Raw genomic sequence first — 15,234 nt, 5'->3', positions numbered from 1 at the left:
CACAGTGGATAAAGCACAGGCCCTGGATTCAAGAGGACATGAGTTCAAATCCGACCTCAGACACTTGACACTTACTAGCTGTGTGACCCTGGGCAAGTCACTTAACCCTCATTGCCCCACAGGGGAAAAAAAAAGATTTGGGGCAGCTAGGTGTCACAGTGGATAAAGCACCGGCCCTGGATTCAGAAGGATCTGAGTTCAAATCTGACCTCAGACACTTGACACTTACTAGCTGTGTGACCCTGGGCAAGTCACTTAACCCTCATTGCCCTACCAAAAAAAAAAGAGAGAGAGAGATTAAAAAAAAATAAAATAAAGGACATGTGTCCCAGAGGGACTTGGCTGAGATTTGGGGACACAAAAGTGGAAGTGTTTCGCCCCTCCCCCGTGATAGAAGGAAAGTAGAGGTTTTGTGAGAAAGAGCAAAAAGCTTGTATGCAAGGCAAGTAAGCAGGCAGCAGAGCAGACCAGACACTAGACTCTTGAGCAAAGGCCCCAACCCTTCCCGGATGGGGGTTGAGGTGCTACCGGTTGACTGCCTCAGATCCAGTCAAACCCGGCAAGGACCTGAGTGCGGGTGATCTCTATGGCCCCTTGGCCCGTTTCAGGGCACAGTGCCGTTCCCCCACCAGAAGGAAATCTGAGGCCCTTCACTCAAGTCCCACAGCCCCAGCCTCTGGGGGTAAGGTTCTACGACATGGTGGGACGGAGATGAGAACCTCAAAAGTTGCGTCACTGATTTTCTGTATGTGTATATATGTGTAAATATATGTATATCTCTCTGTGTGTATATGTGTGTATACCCTAAGACCAACCTCACCCCCTAACCCCATGGTTCTGTGGGGAAAGAGGTCTGGCATCAAGCATACTGTGCAAAACGAAACCCTGGGAAACCTTTTGCATCATGGGGATAGGGGGGTCCCTGACAGGTGAGGCCGGAAGACTACCACAGAGTCCTACAGCACACGAGAGAACAGAGATGGGGAAAGGCGAGAGGGATGCGATCACACCAGCCTGGGCCCCAAGCTCGTCTCATTACCCGACTTCGCCCCTCCCCCTCGCCCCCGCCCACGGCCACGGCCACTGCATGAGTGTAATAGCTGTGGGCAGGATGGTTAACAAGGTAGGCTAGCCGAGGGAGTGGGGTCAGAGGGAGAGGGGGGGAGAGAGAGAGACGGAGGGAGGGAGGGAGAGAGAAGGAGGGAGAAAGAGGGAGGGAGGGAGAGAGAGGGAGGGAGGGAGGGAGAGGGAGGGAGGGAGGGAGAGAGAGGGAGGGAGGGGGAGGGAGAGAGAGGGAGGGAGAGGGAGGGAGAGGGAGGGGGGAGAGAGGGAGGGAGGGGGGGAGAGAGGGAGAGGGAGGGAGGGAGGGAGGGAGAGAGAGAGAGGGAGAGAGTGAGAGAGGGAGGGGGAGAGAGAGAGGGAGGGAGGGAGAGAGTTAGGATGGGAGGGAGAGAGAAAGAGGGAGGGAGGGAGACAGAGAGAGAGAGGGAGGGAGAGAGGGAGGGAGAGAGAGAGGGAGGGAGGGGGGGGAGAGAGAGAGGGAGGGAGGGGGGGAGAGAGAGAGGGAGGGAGGGAGGGGGGAGAGAGAGAGGGAGGGAGGGAGGGGGGGAGAGAGAGAGGGAGGGAGGGGGGAGAGAGAGAGAGGGAGGGAGGGAGGGGGGAGAGAGGGAGGGAGGGAGGGGGGGAGAGAGAGAGGGAGGGAGGGAGGGGGGGAGAGAGAGAGGGAGGGAGGGAGGGGGAGAGAGAGAGAGAGAGGAAGGGAGGGGGAGAGAGAGAGAGAGAGAGAGGGAGAGGGAGAGTGGGGAAGAGAGAGAGAGAGACAGAGAGAGAGAGACAGAGAGAGAGAGACAGAGAGAGACAGAGAGACAGAGACAGAGACAGAGACAGAGACAGAGAGACAGAGAGAGACTGAGAGAGCGCGCCAGAGAGAGCCAGAGAGTCAGTCTTCACACCCTTTGGGGTTTCAGACGTTCACCAACACGGAAGAAAGACAACACAGCCCAATGAGACAGGCCCGAGGCATACTACCGAACCACTGGGATAACCTTTTCCCGGCGCTTTCCCCCCTCAGGTGTTTCCCTCAGCACTGTTTAGTTGGGTTTCGGCTTTCTGGGATTTCTTATTCTCTCCAACCTGCGTGGGGGCGGGGAGGGGCGGGGCGGGGGGGTTAAAGAGTCATAAAGGAAGGTCTCGGCTTCCCGATCACAAGCTGCAATCCAACAGAAAGGGAAAAGCTGGAGAAAGATCTATGCGGGAAGCCCTCTTCATTTTCTTTCTTCTTTGGACTGCAAAAGCTTGGGTCACGGGCTGCTTTTCAACAGATTGCAGCCAGAGAGCTGCTCTGCTCGACGCGAAACCCTGACCCAGAAGCAGGGCACCCTAGAATGATTTGGCACCAGGGGCCTCACGAAGGTGCTCCGAGCTCCGGATCAGAAACGGCCCCGCTTCACTGCCCTTCACTGCTACCTGGCCCCAGTGCAAACTGCGCTCTGCACCACTCGGCGCCGGGCGAGGGGGCGAGTTGTGGGCAGCCAAGCTATCAGTGGCCCACCCAGATCCCTAGAGCTGCGATATCATCACGCTTAGGAAAGATTCTGACTTCCAGGTGACGTCGCTATGAACGCGTGGCCGCCACAAGTCACTTCTCCCTGTGGTGATTTTTCTGACACCTGTTTAAACCCCCAGAAGTCAGAAGGACCACGATCAAGCGAGCTTTTGCCCTTCTGCTCCATGGACAGTTTCTGTACTCCTTGAGCTCATCTGCCTTACGCTGACAAGTGTACCCGCCCCAGTCCAACTCCACCTGACACAGTACCTGCAACCGGTCCTGCCCATCAGGAGACAGCTCCTCCGGGCTCACGCCACGCCCTGGTCGGATCAGTGAAAAAACGATCGGAGCAGTAATATTTCACCTGCGGCCCCTGGGCGTTGGTGGGAGGGGCAGCCACAGATCCAGTCAGGGGGCCCTGGCCACGTCGAGCCTGAACCCCTCTTGGGAGCCTGAACCCTTACTGCACCAGCGCCCACTTGGACTTAGAAAGCTCAGACGCGGATGCACTCCCTGTACCCTATTGCAGGGGTGGGAGAGGAGCAACTGGGTGGGGTGGGGATGGGTGCGGGGCGAGGACGGGCGGGAGAAGCTGCTCCAGCTGCGGTGTGGGATGGGGAAGGCTGCGGGAGTGAAGGAGACCAGGAGAGCCGAGGAGCCTGCAGGGAAACTGCTGGCTGGAGAGCGCCTGGAGGGGGCAGGAGGAGGGTGAAGGGAGCGGCTGTACCCGGCCCGCTTAGTTCCCCAAACCTTAGAGCCAGTCCTTCTCCCAAAGAATCCCACATACCGACTTCCCTTACCCACGAGGTTCCAACATGCCAGAGGCCGTTTGCCTCGGCCACCTGCTGCTGAGTGAGGTCCCTCCAGGTGGATTTTCGAGAGCAAAGCGACCGCATTCCAGGGCACTTTCCTGGACTTGTGCCGGCTTCTCCAGGATCCGGCCAATCACCGCCTCATGGCTCGGGCTCCGCAGCTCTGGATTGGGGATCTGAAACTAACTCCTTCTCAATCGCCGGAGGACAGCGGAGGCCTTGGCCTGTGCCTTTGGAAGTACGATCTCTCAGGACCAAGTGACCCATGTTCAACTGCTGTTCATGTGGACGCCTTCTCCACTTAGGCCGTCACAGTTCTCCTTTGAATATGTGCTACTCCATCCCACCGAGATCTGCACCCGGGGTGGCCCCACAGCTCTCACGCCCTACGCTTTGCAGGCCCACTGCAGCGGCCCTCCCTCCACTAGGCGGGAGTTGGAACTTTCCTCCCACAAGCTTAATCCGTTCTCAGAAAACAAAGGGTCTCTTTTACTTACTCAGGGAGTTCTGGGGAACCTGCATGGCCATCTACACTAGCCTTTCACTCAAGTGGTTCCCTCTCTCTCTCTGTCTCTGTCTCTGTCTCTCTCTGTCTTTCTCTCTCTCATTCTCTCTCTCTCTCATCTCAGCACTATATCTCTTCGAGTTTTCATCACGCCTGCTCTTTGGAGGCCAGCACTACCTATAAAATGCGGGGAAAAAAATAGTTGGGGGTGAGAAGAGGAGCCGGGTCTGGTGATGCCCTCAGGCAGCCAAGGCTCACCTGGCACAAGCATGATTAGCCTCTTCCCCCCTTCCCTTGAAACTGGAAGGTGAAGGTGTTATTTATCTGTCTACTTCCGACTCTAAAACTAATCCTACCCCTAACTCTATCCCTCTGACTCTAACTTTAACTATAACGCTAATTCGGTCCAAGACTATAATTCTACCTCTGACTCCAAATCTAATCCGATTGATGTATTTATTATTTTCAGGGTTCACTGCTATTCCTTTATTATTACAGAGAAATGGATTTCTCTTCTTTTGGGGACAATTTTTTCAAAACGGTGCTTCCCAGCAGCCCCCACTCCATGGAAGACAACTGAAAAAAAATGATAAAAATAGTACAAAATTAAATCTAAATACAAATTACAAGGCATCTCGGGCAAGAAAAAAAGCATAGGATAATTAGATGCTTCAAAATGGTGCTTCAAAGTTCCTGTTCCCCATGGAAGAGAACCTGAAAAAAATTTTAAAAATAGCTACCAAAAATTAAATCCAAACTCATTATTAAGAATCTTAGGCAAGAAAAATCCTTAGACAATCTAAGTCCCCACTTCTATGTATTTAACAGAATATATGAAATTTGAATTCCATTGCACCAAGAAAGGTAAAGGATTAACTTTCAATCAAAACCTGACCTTACTGGTGGACACCCCCCCTCCCGTCCCCCCCCCAAAAAAAAATTTTCGAGAAGAACACTTCAGGTTACCGTGAAGGTGCTGGAATCATTCTTATGACCTGGTGTCTGGAGCTCAAGATGTTCATCTCCCAGGCACCAGCAGATGCTGGTCTAATTTCACTATTCTTTGGGGAAATAATGTACTTATGTCATTCTTTCTGATGTTAAATGAATCATTTATCAATTCATTCTTTTTTTTTTTGTGAGGTAGTTGGGGTTAAGTGACTTGCCCAGGGTCACACAGCTAGTAAGTGTTAAGTGTCTGAGGCCTGGATTTGAACTCAGGTACTCCTGACTCCAGGGCAGGTGCTCTATCCACTGCTCCATCTAGCTGCCCCTATCAATTCATTCTTTTTTTTTATAATATATATTTTTTTTATTTTTTAGTGAGGCAATTGGGGTTAAGTGACTTGCCCAGGGTCACACAGCTAGTAAGTGTTAAGTGTCTGAGGCCGGATTTGAACTCAGGTACTCCTGACTCCAGGGCCGGTGCTCTATCCACTTCTCCACCTAGCCGCCCCTCAATTCATTCTTAATATATCAATAAATTTGTTTGTTCTTTTAGCAAACATAACTATAGCCACATTTTGGTGGACATTTTTTTTTCTATTTTGGGAGAAAACTTAAAAATGGTTCTTCATTGGAAATCGAGGGAATGCCCATCAATTGGGGAATGGCTAAACAAGTTGTGGTATATGAAAGTAATGGAATACTATTGTGCTGTAAGAAACGATGAGCAGGAGGAGTTCAGAGAAACCTGGAAGGACTTACATGAACTGATGCTGAGTGAGATGAACAGAACCAGGAGAACACTGTACACAGTAACAGCAACAATGTGTGAGGATCCACTAAATTGGATGGAGTAATCTCTCTAAGCCTGCAGGAAAATAAGAGGGGAAGAAGATAAAGAGAGAGGGGCAAAAGAAGGAATGGCAGATTGGGGGAGGGGACAGACAGAAGCAAATCCCTTTTGAAGAGGGATAGGATGAAAAAAGATGGATAATAGAATAAATATCATGGGGAAGGGAATAGGGTAGAAGGGAAACAGTTAACAATAGTAATCACAAAAAAGAGAAAAGGGGGAAAATTGTACAAAAAATATTTATAGCAACTCTTTGTGGTGGCTAAGAATTGAGAATCAAGGGAATGTCCATCAATTGAGGAATGGTGGAAGAAGCTGTGGTATATGATTGTGGTGGAATGGTCTTGTGCTATAGGAAATGACAAACAGGATGATCCCAGAAAAACCTGGAAAGACTCATGAACTGATGTATAGTGAAGTGAGAAGAGCTGGGAGGACAATGAGCATAGTGACAGCAGTATTGTTCAGTGAGCAATTGTGAATGACAACTACTCTCAGCAATGCAATGATCCAAGACAATCCCAAAGGACTAATGACGAAGCTTACTATCCACCTCCATAGAAAGAACTGATTAAAAGAGCACTTGTGGATTGTACATATATAACCTGGTTGCTGTCTTGTGGAGGGGGGAGGAAAGGGAGAGAGGGAGAAAAATTTGGAACTCTAAATTTTATGAAAATGAATGTTGAAAACTATCCTTACATGTAACTGGAAAAAATAGAATAAATGTTTGTTGCCTTTCCTTAAAAAACAAAAACAAAAACAATGTGTGATGATCAACTGTGATAGACTTGGCTCTTCTCAACAGTGATCCAAGACAATTTCAAAGAACTCATGATAGAAAGTGTTCTCCACACCCAGAAAGAAGAGATGTGGGTTCTGAATGCCGATTGAACCAAACTGTTTCTACTTTCTGGCTGTTTTTTTTTCTTTTTTAAGGTTTTCCCATTGTGTTTTGATTCTTCTTTCACAACACGACTAATGCAGAAATATGTTTAATGTGATTTTATATATTTATATCAGATGGCTTTCTGTCTTGGGGAGGGGAAAGGGAAGGGAGAGAGGGAGAATAATTCGGAACTAAAAATCTTATGAAGACAAATGTTGAAAACTATCTTTAGGGGCAGCTAGGTGGCACAGTGGATAGAGCACCAGCCCTGGAGTCAGGAGTACCTGAGTTCAAATCTGGCCTCAGACACTTAACACTTACTAGCTGTGAGACCCTGGGCAAGTCACTTAACCCCAATTACCTCACTTTAAAAAAAAAAAAGAAAACTACCTTTACATGTAAATGGAAAACAATAAAATACTTTTATAATTTTAAAAATGGTGGGGCAGCCAGGTGGGGCAGTGGATAAAACACTGGCCTTGGATTCAGGAGGACCCGAATTCAAATCTGGCCTCAGACACTTGACACTTACCAGCTGTGTGACCCTGGGCAAGTCACTTAACCCTTATTGCCCCACCAAAAAAACAAAAAAAAATGGTTCTTCACAGTTTTTGCAACACTTTGAAGAGAGTCTGAAAAATTCTAAAAATGGGTGCTGTGAAATTCAGTCTAAACATTTAATTTGACTAAGTCCCTATTTCTATGTATTTTGCAGAATATATGAATTCCATTGCACCAAGAAATATGCAGGGCTAGCTTTTAATCACTGGTTTTATGGGTTTCACTTTGCCATACCTCATGATACTGGTGCCCCCCAAAATAAGAAGTGCACTCTAGATATCTAGGAAGGTGCCTGAAATCATTCTCTTTTTTTATTTGATATTTATTTTATTTTTTAAGATCTGTATTGATTTTATATTTACTTGTGATATATAATTATATTTTATACAGATATCAAACTCAGATATATACATACACATATATATGATATATAATGTAAATTTCCTACATTATTACATTTAGATATACCTAGATATATTCTAATACATATAACTTATTTTAAATCTTAAAATAACTGTTTCATAAATAATGTATACATATCAATTTATATAAATAATATATGACAAATGTATTTAAATATAATTATTATATAAATAAGACATAAATAACTCCTATATGAGCAACATATATATATTCATGTGTATGTATATAAATACATATATACCTCCTGAACCCTTCCCAGCACACCCCTGCCCCAACTTAAAAAAATTTTTTTTCCAGATTAAACATTTTTATTTAGATTTTTCTGTTCCAATCTCTAGCCCTCCTTCCCTCCCCCCCTCCCTGAGGCAGCAAACAATCCAATATGGGTTATACATATAGGATCATGCAAAACATCATCATATTTGTCACTTAATGAAAGAATGTGGAAAAGAGCCTGCTCCAGTCTGCTCCATCAAATCAGTTCTTTCTTTGGAGGTGGACAGTGTGTTCTATCAATATTCTTTTGTGATCATCTTGGATTAATGTATTGTTGAGAATAGTCAAGTCATTTGCAGTTCTTCATCGAACAATATTGTTGTCTCTTTGTACGGTGTTCTCTTGGTTCTACTCACTTCTCAATACATTATTTCATAATTGTTTTTCCAGGCTTTACTGAAGTCATCCTATTTGTAATTTCTTACTGCACGATAATATTCCATCACTATCTTATACCACAGTTTATTTAGCCATTCCCCAATTGACAGGCATACCTTTGATTTCCAATTTTTAGCCACCACAAAAAGAGCTGCTATAAAACATTCTTGTGCCCCCAGGTCTGAAGCTCAAGATGCTTAACTCTCATGTACCAGTGGATACTGGACTAATTCCTGTTTCCTTTAGAACCAATGAACCTTTGGCTTTCGTTCTGATTTTAAATGGTTTTAAATAATTTAAAAATACTTTTTTTTTGATAAATGGATAATTTTGTTCATTTTTCCCAGGAAACACAACTATACCCATATTTTGAAAATGAAAATAATTTTATTACTTGTTTGTACAATTTTTCAGAATAGTTCTTCATAGTTCTTGTGACTGATGGAAGAAAATCTGAAAGTACACACACACACACACACACACATATATTAATCACTTCATGTAGATTGCCAGATTTATTGGCATACATACAGCTGGGCAAAATAGTTTCTAATTATTGCTTTAATTTCCTCTTCATTGGTGGTAAATTCACCCTTTTAATTTTTGAGACTGGTCATTTGATTTTCTTCTTTTTAAAAAGATAAAAGTAACCAATGTTTGGGTATTTTATTTTTTTCTCATAAAATCAGCTCCTAGTTTTATTTATTATTTCAATTTTTTATTTTCAAAAATTTGACAATCTCATTTGGTTTTCAGGATTTCCATTTTGGTGTTTAATTGAGGATTTTTATATGTTTCTTTTCTAGTTTCCTTTTTTATTGCATGACCAATTAATCTGTTCTTTCTCTCTCTTTAAAATTAATACAAGCAATCATTTTTTTCCTAACTACTACTTTGCATCCCATAAATGTTTATATATTGCCTCATTGTTGTCATTATCTTTAATGAAGTCATTCACTGTTTCTATGATTTGTTCTTTGACCTATTCATTCTTTAGGATTAGATTACTTAGCTTCCAATTAATTTTTAGCTATGTTTCCAAAGTTTGTTACTGAATGTAATTTAAATTTCATTATGGTCTAAAAAGGATGCATTTAATAGTTCTGCTTTTTTTTTTTTTTGCAAGGGGCAATGGGGGTTAAGTGACTTGCCCAGGGTCAACAGCTAGTAAGTGTCAAGTGTCTGAGGCTGGATTTGAACTCAGGTCCTCCTGAATCCAGGGCCAGTGCTTTATCCACTGTGCAACCTAGCTGCCCCTAATAGTTCTGCTTTTCTGCATTTGCTTGTAAAGGCTTTTATGCCCTAATACATGGTCAGTTTTTATGAAGGTTCCATGTAGAGCTGAAGAAAAAAAAAAGATCTATTCCTGTCTATCTTTTCTAAGGTTCTATTCCTCTCCTTAACTACTTTCTTGTTTATTTTATGGTTAGATTTGTCTAGTTCTGAGAGGTGAAAGTTGAAGTGCCCCATTCATATACTTTTACTTTGTATTTCCTCCTGTAACGTTTAACTTCATTTAAGAATTTGGGTGTTCTGCCATTTGGTGCATATATTTCTTTTTGTTTTGTTTTGTTTTGTTTTTTTTATTTTTTAGTGAGGCAATTGGGGTTAAGTGACTTGCCCAAGGTCACACAGCTAGTAAGTGTTAAGTGTCTGAGGCCGGATTTGAACTCAGGTACTCCTGATTCCAGGGCCGGTGCTCTATCCACTGCGCCACCTAGCTGCCCCGGTGCATATATTTCTAGTATTTATGGTACCTTTAAGTAGAATGTAGTTTCCCCAATTATCTCTTTTGATCAGGTCTATTTTATTTTCTCTGAGATCATGATTGCTGCCTCTGCCCTTTTTTTTAACCTCATCTGAAGCATAATAGTTTCTGCTCTAGCTATTTTAGCTCTGTGTCTCTCTGTGATAAGTGTGTTTCTTGTAAGCAACCCATTGTTAGCTTCTAATTTCTAATCCATTGTGCTATTAATTTCATCCCATTTGCATTCATAGGTATGATTACTCACTGTGCTTTTCCCTCCATCCTATTTTCTTTTGTTTATCCTTGCACTTCTCTTTTTATTCTGCCCCTCCTAAAAAGTCTGTTTTGCTTTTGACTGCTGTCTCCCTGACCCCTTCCCCCCTTTTCTTTTAGCACCTTTCTCCTTTCTTTTATCCCTTTCTCCCTCTACTTCCCTGTTAGGTAAGATAATATTCCATATTTGACTGAATATGTACATATATTCTTGCCTCTTTGAACCCATCCTGATGAGATTGAAGTTCAAGCATTGCCCACCCTCCACTGTAAAAGTTCTTTCAAGCCTCTTTCATAATTTTCTCCATTCTTCCTTTCCCTTTCTCCTTCTCCCAGTGGATCCCTCTTTCTCGTTCCTTCATTTTTTTTGATCATCCCAACATAACTGACTTATACCCATGTCCTTTAATGCTATATTTCTCAGGAGTTACATGCATCATCCTCCCATGCAAAAATATAAACAATTTAGTTTTTATGTCTCTTATGTTTTCTCTTTCCTATTTACCTTTTTGCACTTCTCTTGAGTTTTGTGTTTGAAAGTCAAATTTTCTATTCAGCTCTGGTCCTTTCATCAAAAATACTTGAAAACTCTCTCATTAAATATTCATTTTTCCCCTGAAGGATACTCTGTTTTGGTGGGTAAATTATTCTTGCTTGTAATCCTAGCCTCTTTGTTTTCTGGAATATCATATTCTAAACCCTCCACTCCTTTAAGGAGGAAGCTGCTATATCTCATGTGATCCTCACAGGGGCTCCATGATATTTGAATGGTTTCTTTCTGGCTGCTCGCAATATTTTATCCTTGACCTGGGAGCTCTGGAATTTGTATATAATAGTCCTGGGCATTTTAATTTTGGGATTTCTTTCACAAAGCAATCAGTAAATTTCAATTTCTATTTTGCCCTCAGATTCTAAGATATAGGGGCAGTTTTCCTCTACAGTTGAAATATGATGTCCAGGCTCTTTTTTTTTTTTTTTTTAGTGAGGCAATTGGGGTTAAGTGACTTGCCCAGGGTCACTCAGCTAGTAAGTGTTAAGTGTCTGAGGCCATATTTGAATTCAGGTACTCCCGAATCCAGGGCCAGTGCTCTATCCACTGCGCCATCTAGCTGCCCCTAGGCTCTTTTTTTTTATTATGGCTTTCTGGTAGTCCAATGATTCTTAATTTATCTCTCTTCAATCTATTTTCTAGGTCAGTTCTTTTTCTTATGAGATATTTCACATTTCCTTCTATTTTTCCCCATTCTTTTGACTTTGTTTCTTGATGTGTCGTGGAGTCATTAGCTTCTACTTGCCCAATTTTAATTTTGAGGGAATTATTTTCTTCAGTGAGCTTTTGTGCCTTTTTTCCATTTGGTGAATTCTGCTTTTAAGTTGATATTTTCTTTTGTATTTTTGTGCCTCTTTTTACCAAACTGTTGATTATCTTTTAATTATTTTCTTGTATCACTCTCATTTATTTTCCCAATTTTTCCTCTATCACTCCTATTTCTTTCTTTACCTTTTCCAGGAAATATTGTTGGGTTTGTGTATAATTTGCATTTTTTTTCTTTGAGGCTTTGCTTATGGCTGATTTCACATTGTTGTCTTTTTCTGAGTTTGTATCTTGATCTTTTTTGCCACCATAGTAGATTGGGGGGGGGCAGTGAGACTATTTTTTTTTGTTTACTCATTTTTTCAGCCTATTTCTATACTTCAAATTTTATATTAAAGTTGGGCGCTGCTCACCTAGGGGTGGGGAGATATACCCCAACCTGCTGGCTTTTTCATGCTGCTATTTTCAGAACTAGTTTGGGGGAGGGGGGTCTGTAAGTTTTCAGTGCTGCCAAGGTGGTATGATGCAGGGAGAGTTGTGGTTGCTGGTCTTCAGTCTACTCTTATCCCCGGAAACTTCTCTGCTCCCCTGAAGCATCAAGGGTAGTGCTCTTCTCTGCCCTGGAACCACAACTAGGGTTTCTGCTCCCTTGTGACTGACCACAAGCACTCCTCTCTACCCCGTAACTGTGACTCAGAACTGCTTCTGGGCAATAGAATTTCCAAACATCACCAGGTCCTACAATCAAAGGGTCCCCTCTAATCTCTTTTTGACCAATTGTTTGACCCACTTACTGTCTCTGGGCTGAAAGTTCCTGAAGTTGCTGCTGCCTTTGTCACTACCTCCAAGGCCCACCACTAATGTTACTCATGTTTTGGTCTGAGCTATACCCTTCTCAGTGTCACAGACCTCTCATACCAGCTTCCTAAATTGTGTTGGGCTACAAAAATGTTTCATACACACTTTTTGTTCCTGAATTTGATTTGCAGCTTTATTTTAAATTTGTTTGGAGGGAAATATTTGGGAATTTAGATGGGTTGCTGCCTCTTCTTTGCCATTTTGACCTCTTATTTTTTCTTAAAACAAATTCTACAGAATGGTAACCTAAAACTCATTATTTCAGCATTTATAAAGATGATCAAGCCACAATTCAGAAATTCACAGTAGAGAAGTTACATTTCAGTCATAAATGTAGTCTCTAACAACTTTATAATGCCATAAAGTTCTGTAGAATAGGAAAAAGATTTCCTTCCTCTTATGTGTCTCTTGTATGCTTCTCCTACTTAACCAGAGTTAGAAATGCAAAGAGAGAGAAGGGGGACGGGGATTGGGGGGGGGGGGCAGACAGAGAGAGGGAGAGAGAGTTCCATCAAAAAGTTTTCATTCTTTATATCCTTTTTCCTTTGGCTGATCAGGCCACAGGGAAAAAAAAAACAGTTTGGATTTACTAAAACACAAAAACACAGGCAAGACTAATAATATACTTGACATTACACATATAGAACACAACATTCAATTTCCTTAAGATATCGAATTGGCCAATTTGTTAACCATCTCACCTAGAAGAGTACCAATAAGTACTTTTGACTGTTCAGATCCCCAGACTGCCCATGACAATCAGCCTAGATGCATATAATATGGAATTTAGTTCCTTTAGATTCCACTTCCAGGGCTGGCAGAGTGGAAGCAACTGTAAGGAGCTTTTTAGATGGAAATCGCCAGGTTTCCCTCTTATCTGCTTAGTAGCATATGTCTTCCCACATACATGATCATTCTACTCCATCTCAAGTCCATTAGGGTAATCCCATCCTTGTCCCCATGATCTTGGGGTCATCAAAATCGGGAAGCAGAAACTATCTCGAGTTAATGAGAAGTTTCTTGATTGCACATGCAGTAGCCAGAATACCTACATATAGGCTGGTTACATGTATGCAGATAGCCTGCCAGAGAGATGACTAAATTACCCTAAATTGCCCCAATTTTTATACCTTTGATCAAACAACTTTGACTTCTTTTCTTTAAACATCATTCCCCAGTTGAAATAATAGTCCTAAAGACATTGTATTTTTGAGAATGTCCAGAAATCTCCTGTATAAACAATTCTGTAGTTTATCAATCATTCTATTGCCTCCTTTTTCTGCTTTGCAATATTGTTGGTCAACATGAATTATTTTTCCTTATTAGAGCATTCTGTTATAGTCATATGAAAAATTTAATCTTTCAATCTTTTCTCCAAAACTGCTGTCTAGTCGTGCCTCACCCACTGGCTATCTGTGAGATTGATTTTGTTTTAAAATAAGTATAACTCAATTGATTAGTGAACAACAATATGAAAAAACAATTTCCATAGCAAGAATAGCAAAGAACTCCCAACTATGTACTTCAAATTGTTTATAGTATGAGAATTGCTAATCCAAAAAAAAAAAAAAACTCATACCAACCAAATTAGCAAAGATGACAAAACATGAGGATCATCAGTATTGGAGGCATTGTGAAAAGTAAGACATACCAATACTTGTTAGTGATGCTATGAATTGGAACTTTGAATGCTCAACAATTCTAGAAACTATTTGGGAATTATGATTTTTCTTTCTTTTTGTTTGTTTGTTTGTTTGGGTTTTTAATTTTTTATTTTTGTGGGGCAATGAGGGTTAAGTGACTTTCCCAGGGTCACACAGCTAATAAATGTCAAGTGTCCAAGGCCGGATTTGAACTCAGATCCTCCTGAATGCAGAGCCAGTGCTTTATCCACTTCCCCACCCAGCTGCCCCCCTGGGAATTATGATTTTTTAAAAGTGTAAATAGCTTTTCCCTGCGGCGAGACCCAGTCCCTGCTGGTGCCGGTGCCATGGGCCGTCGTCCCGCCCGCTGTTATAGGTATTGTAAAAATAAGCCATACCCAAAGTCCAGTTTCTACAGGGGAATTCCTGATGCCAAAATCCAAATCTTTGATCTTGGTAGAAAGCCAAAGTGGATGAATTTCCACTGTGTGACCATATGGTGTCAGATGAATATGATCAGCAGTCATCAGAAGCCCTGCAGGCCACTCGGATCTGTGCCAACAAGTACATGGTGAAGAGTTGTGGCAAGGATGGCTTTCATATCTGTGTGCTCTTGCATCCTTTTCATGTCATATGCATCAATAAGATGTTACCATGTGCTGGGGCTGATAGGCTCCAGACTGACATGCAGGGCACCTTTGGGAAGCCCCAGGGCACTGTAGCCCATGTACACATTGGCCAAGTTATCATGTCAATTCGAACCAAGGTCCAGAATAAAGAACATATGATTGAAACTTTGTGGAGAGCCAAGTTCAAATTCCCTGGCCGCTGGAAGATCCACATCTCGAAGAAGTGAGGTTTCACCAAGGTCAATGCCGATCAGTTTGAGGATATGATAGCTGACAACCGTCTCATTCCTGATGGCTGTAGGGTTAAGTACGTCCCCAGCCAGGGCCCCTTGGACAAGTGGCGAGCACTCTACTCCTGAGAAGTGTTGTGCTGTGGCATTGACTTTTCACAGGCTTATGCCTAAATAAACTAGATAACTACTAAAAAAAACGTGTAAATACCCATTCACCCAAAGATCCCATTGCTAGGCATATGGCAAGAGGTGAAAGGGAGGAAGGCCCTGAATGAATGAGTGAAACATTTATTAAACACTTACTATGTATAATCTACATGATGTTAAGTGCTGGAGATAAAAATAG

The 15,234-nt window shown here is 42.7% G+C and overlaps 1 pseudogene; it reads left to right on the top strand.

Annotated features, from left to right (window-relative positions):
* Positions 1–14,373: 14,373 nt before the first annotated feature.
* Positions 14,374–15,014, top strand: LOC122731234 (annotated as a pseudogene).
* The last annotated feature ends 220 nt before the right edge of the window (positions 15,015–15,234 follow it).

The sequence above is a fragment of the Dromiciops gliroides genome, chromosome 6 (genome assembly GCF_019393635.1).
Source record: "Dromiciops gliroides isolate mDroGli1 chromosome 6, mDroGli1.pri, whole genome shotgun sequence".
NCBI classification, from domain to species: Eukaryota; Metazoa; Chordata; class Mammalia; order Microbiotheria; family Microbiotheriidae; genus Dromiciops; species Dromiciops gliroides.
Note: the sequence above shows the minus strand (reverse complement) of the source record. Positions and strands in the feature narration are given on the sequence as shown.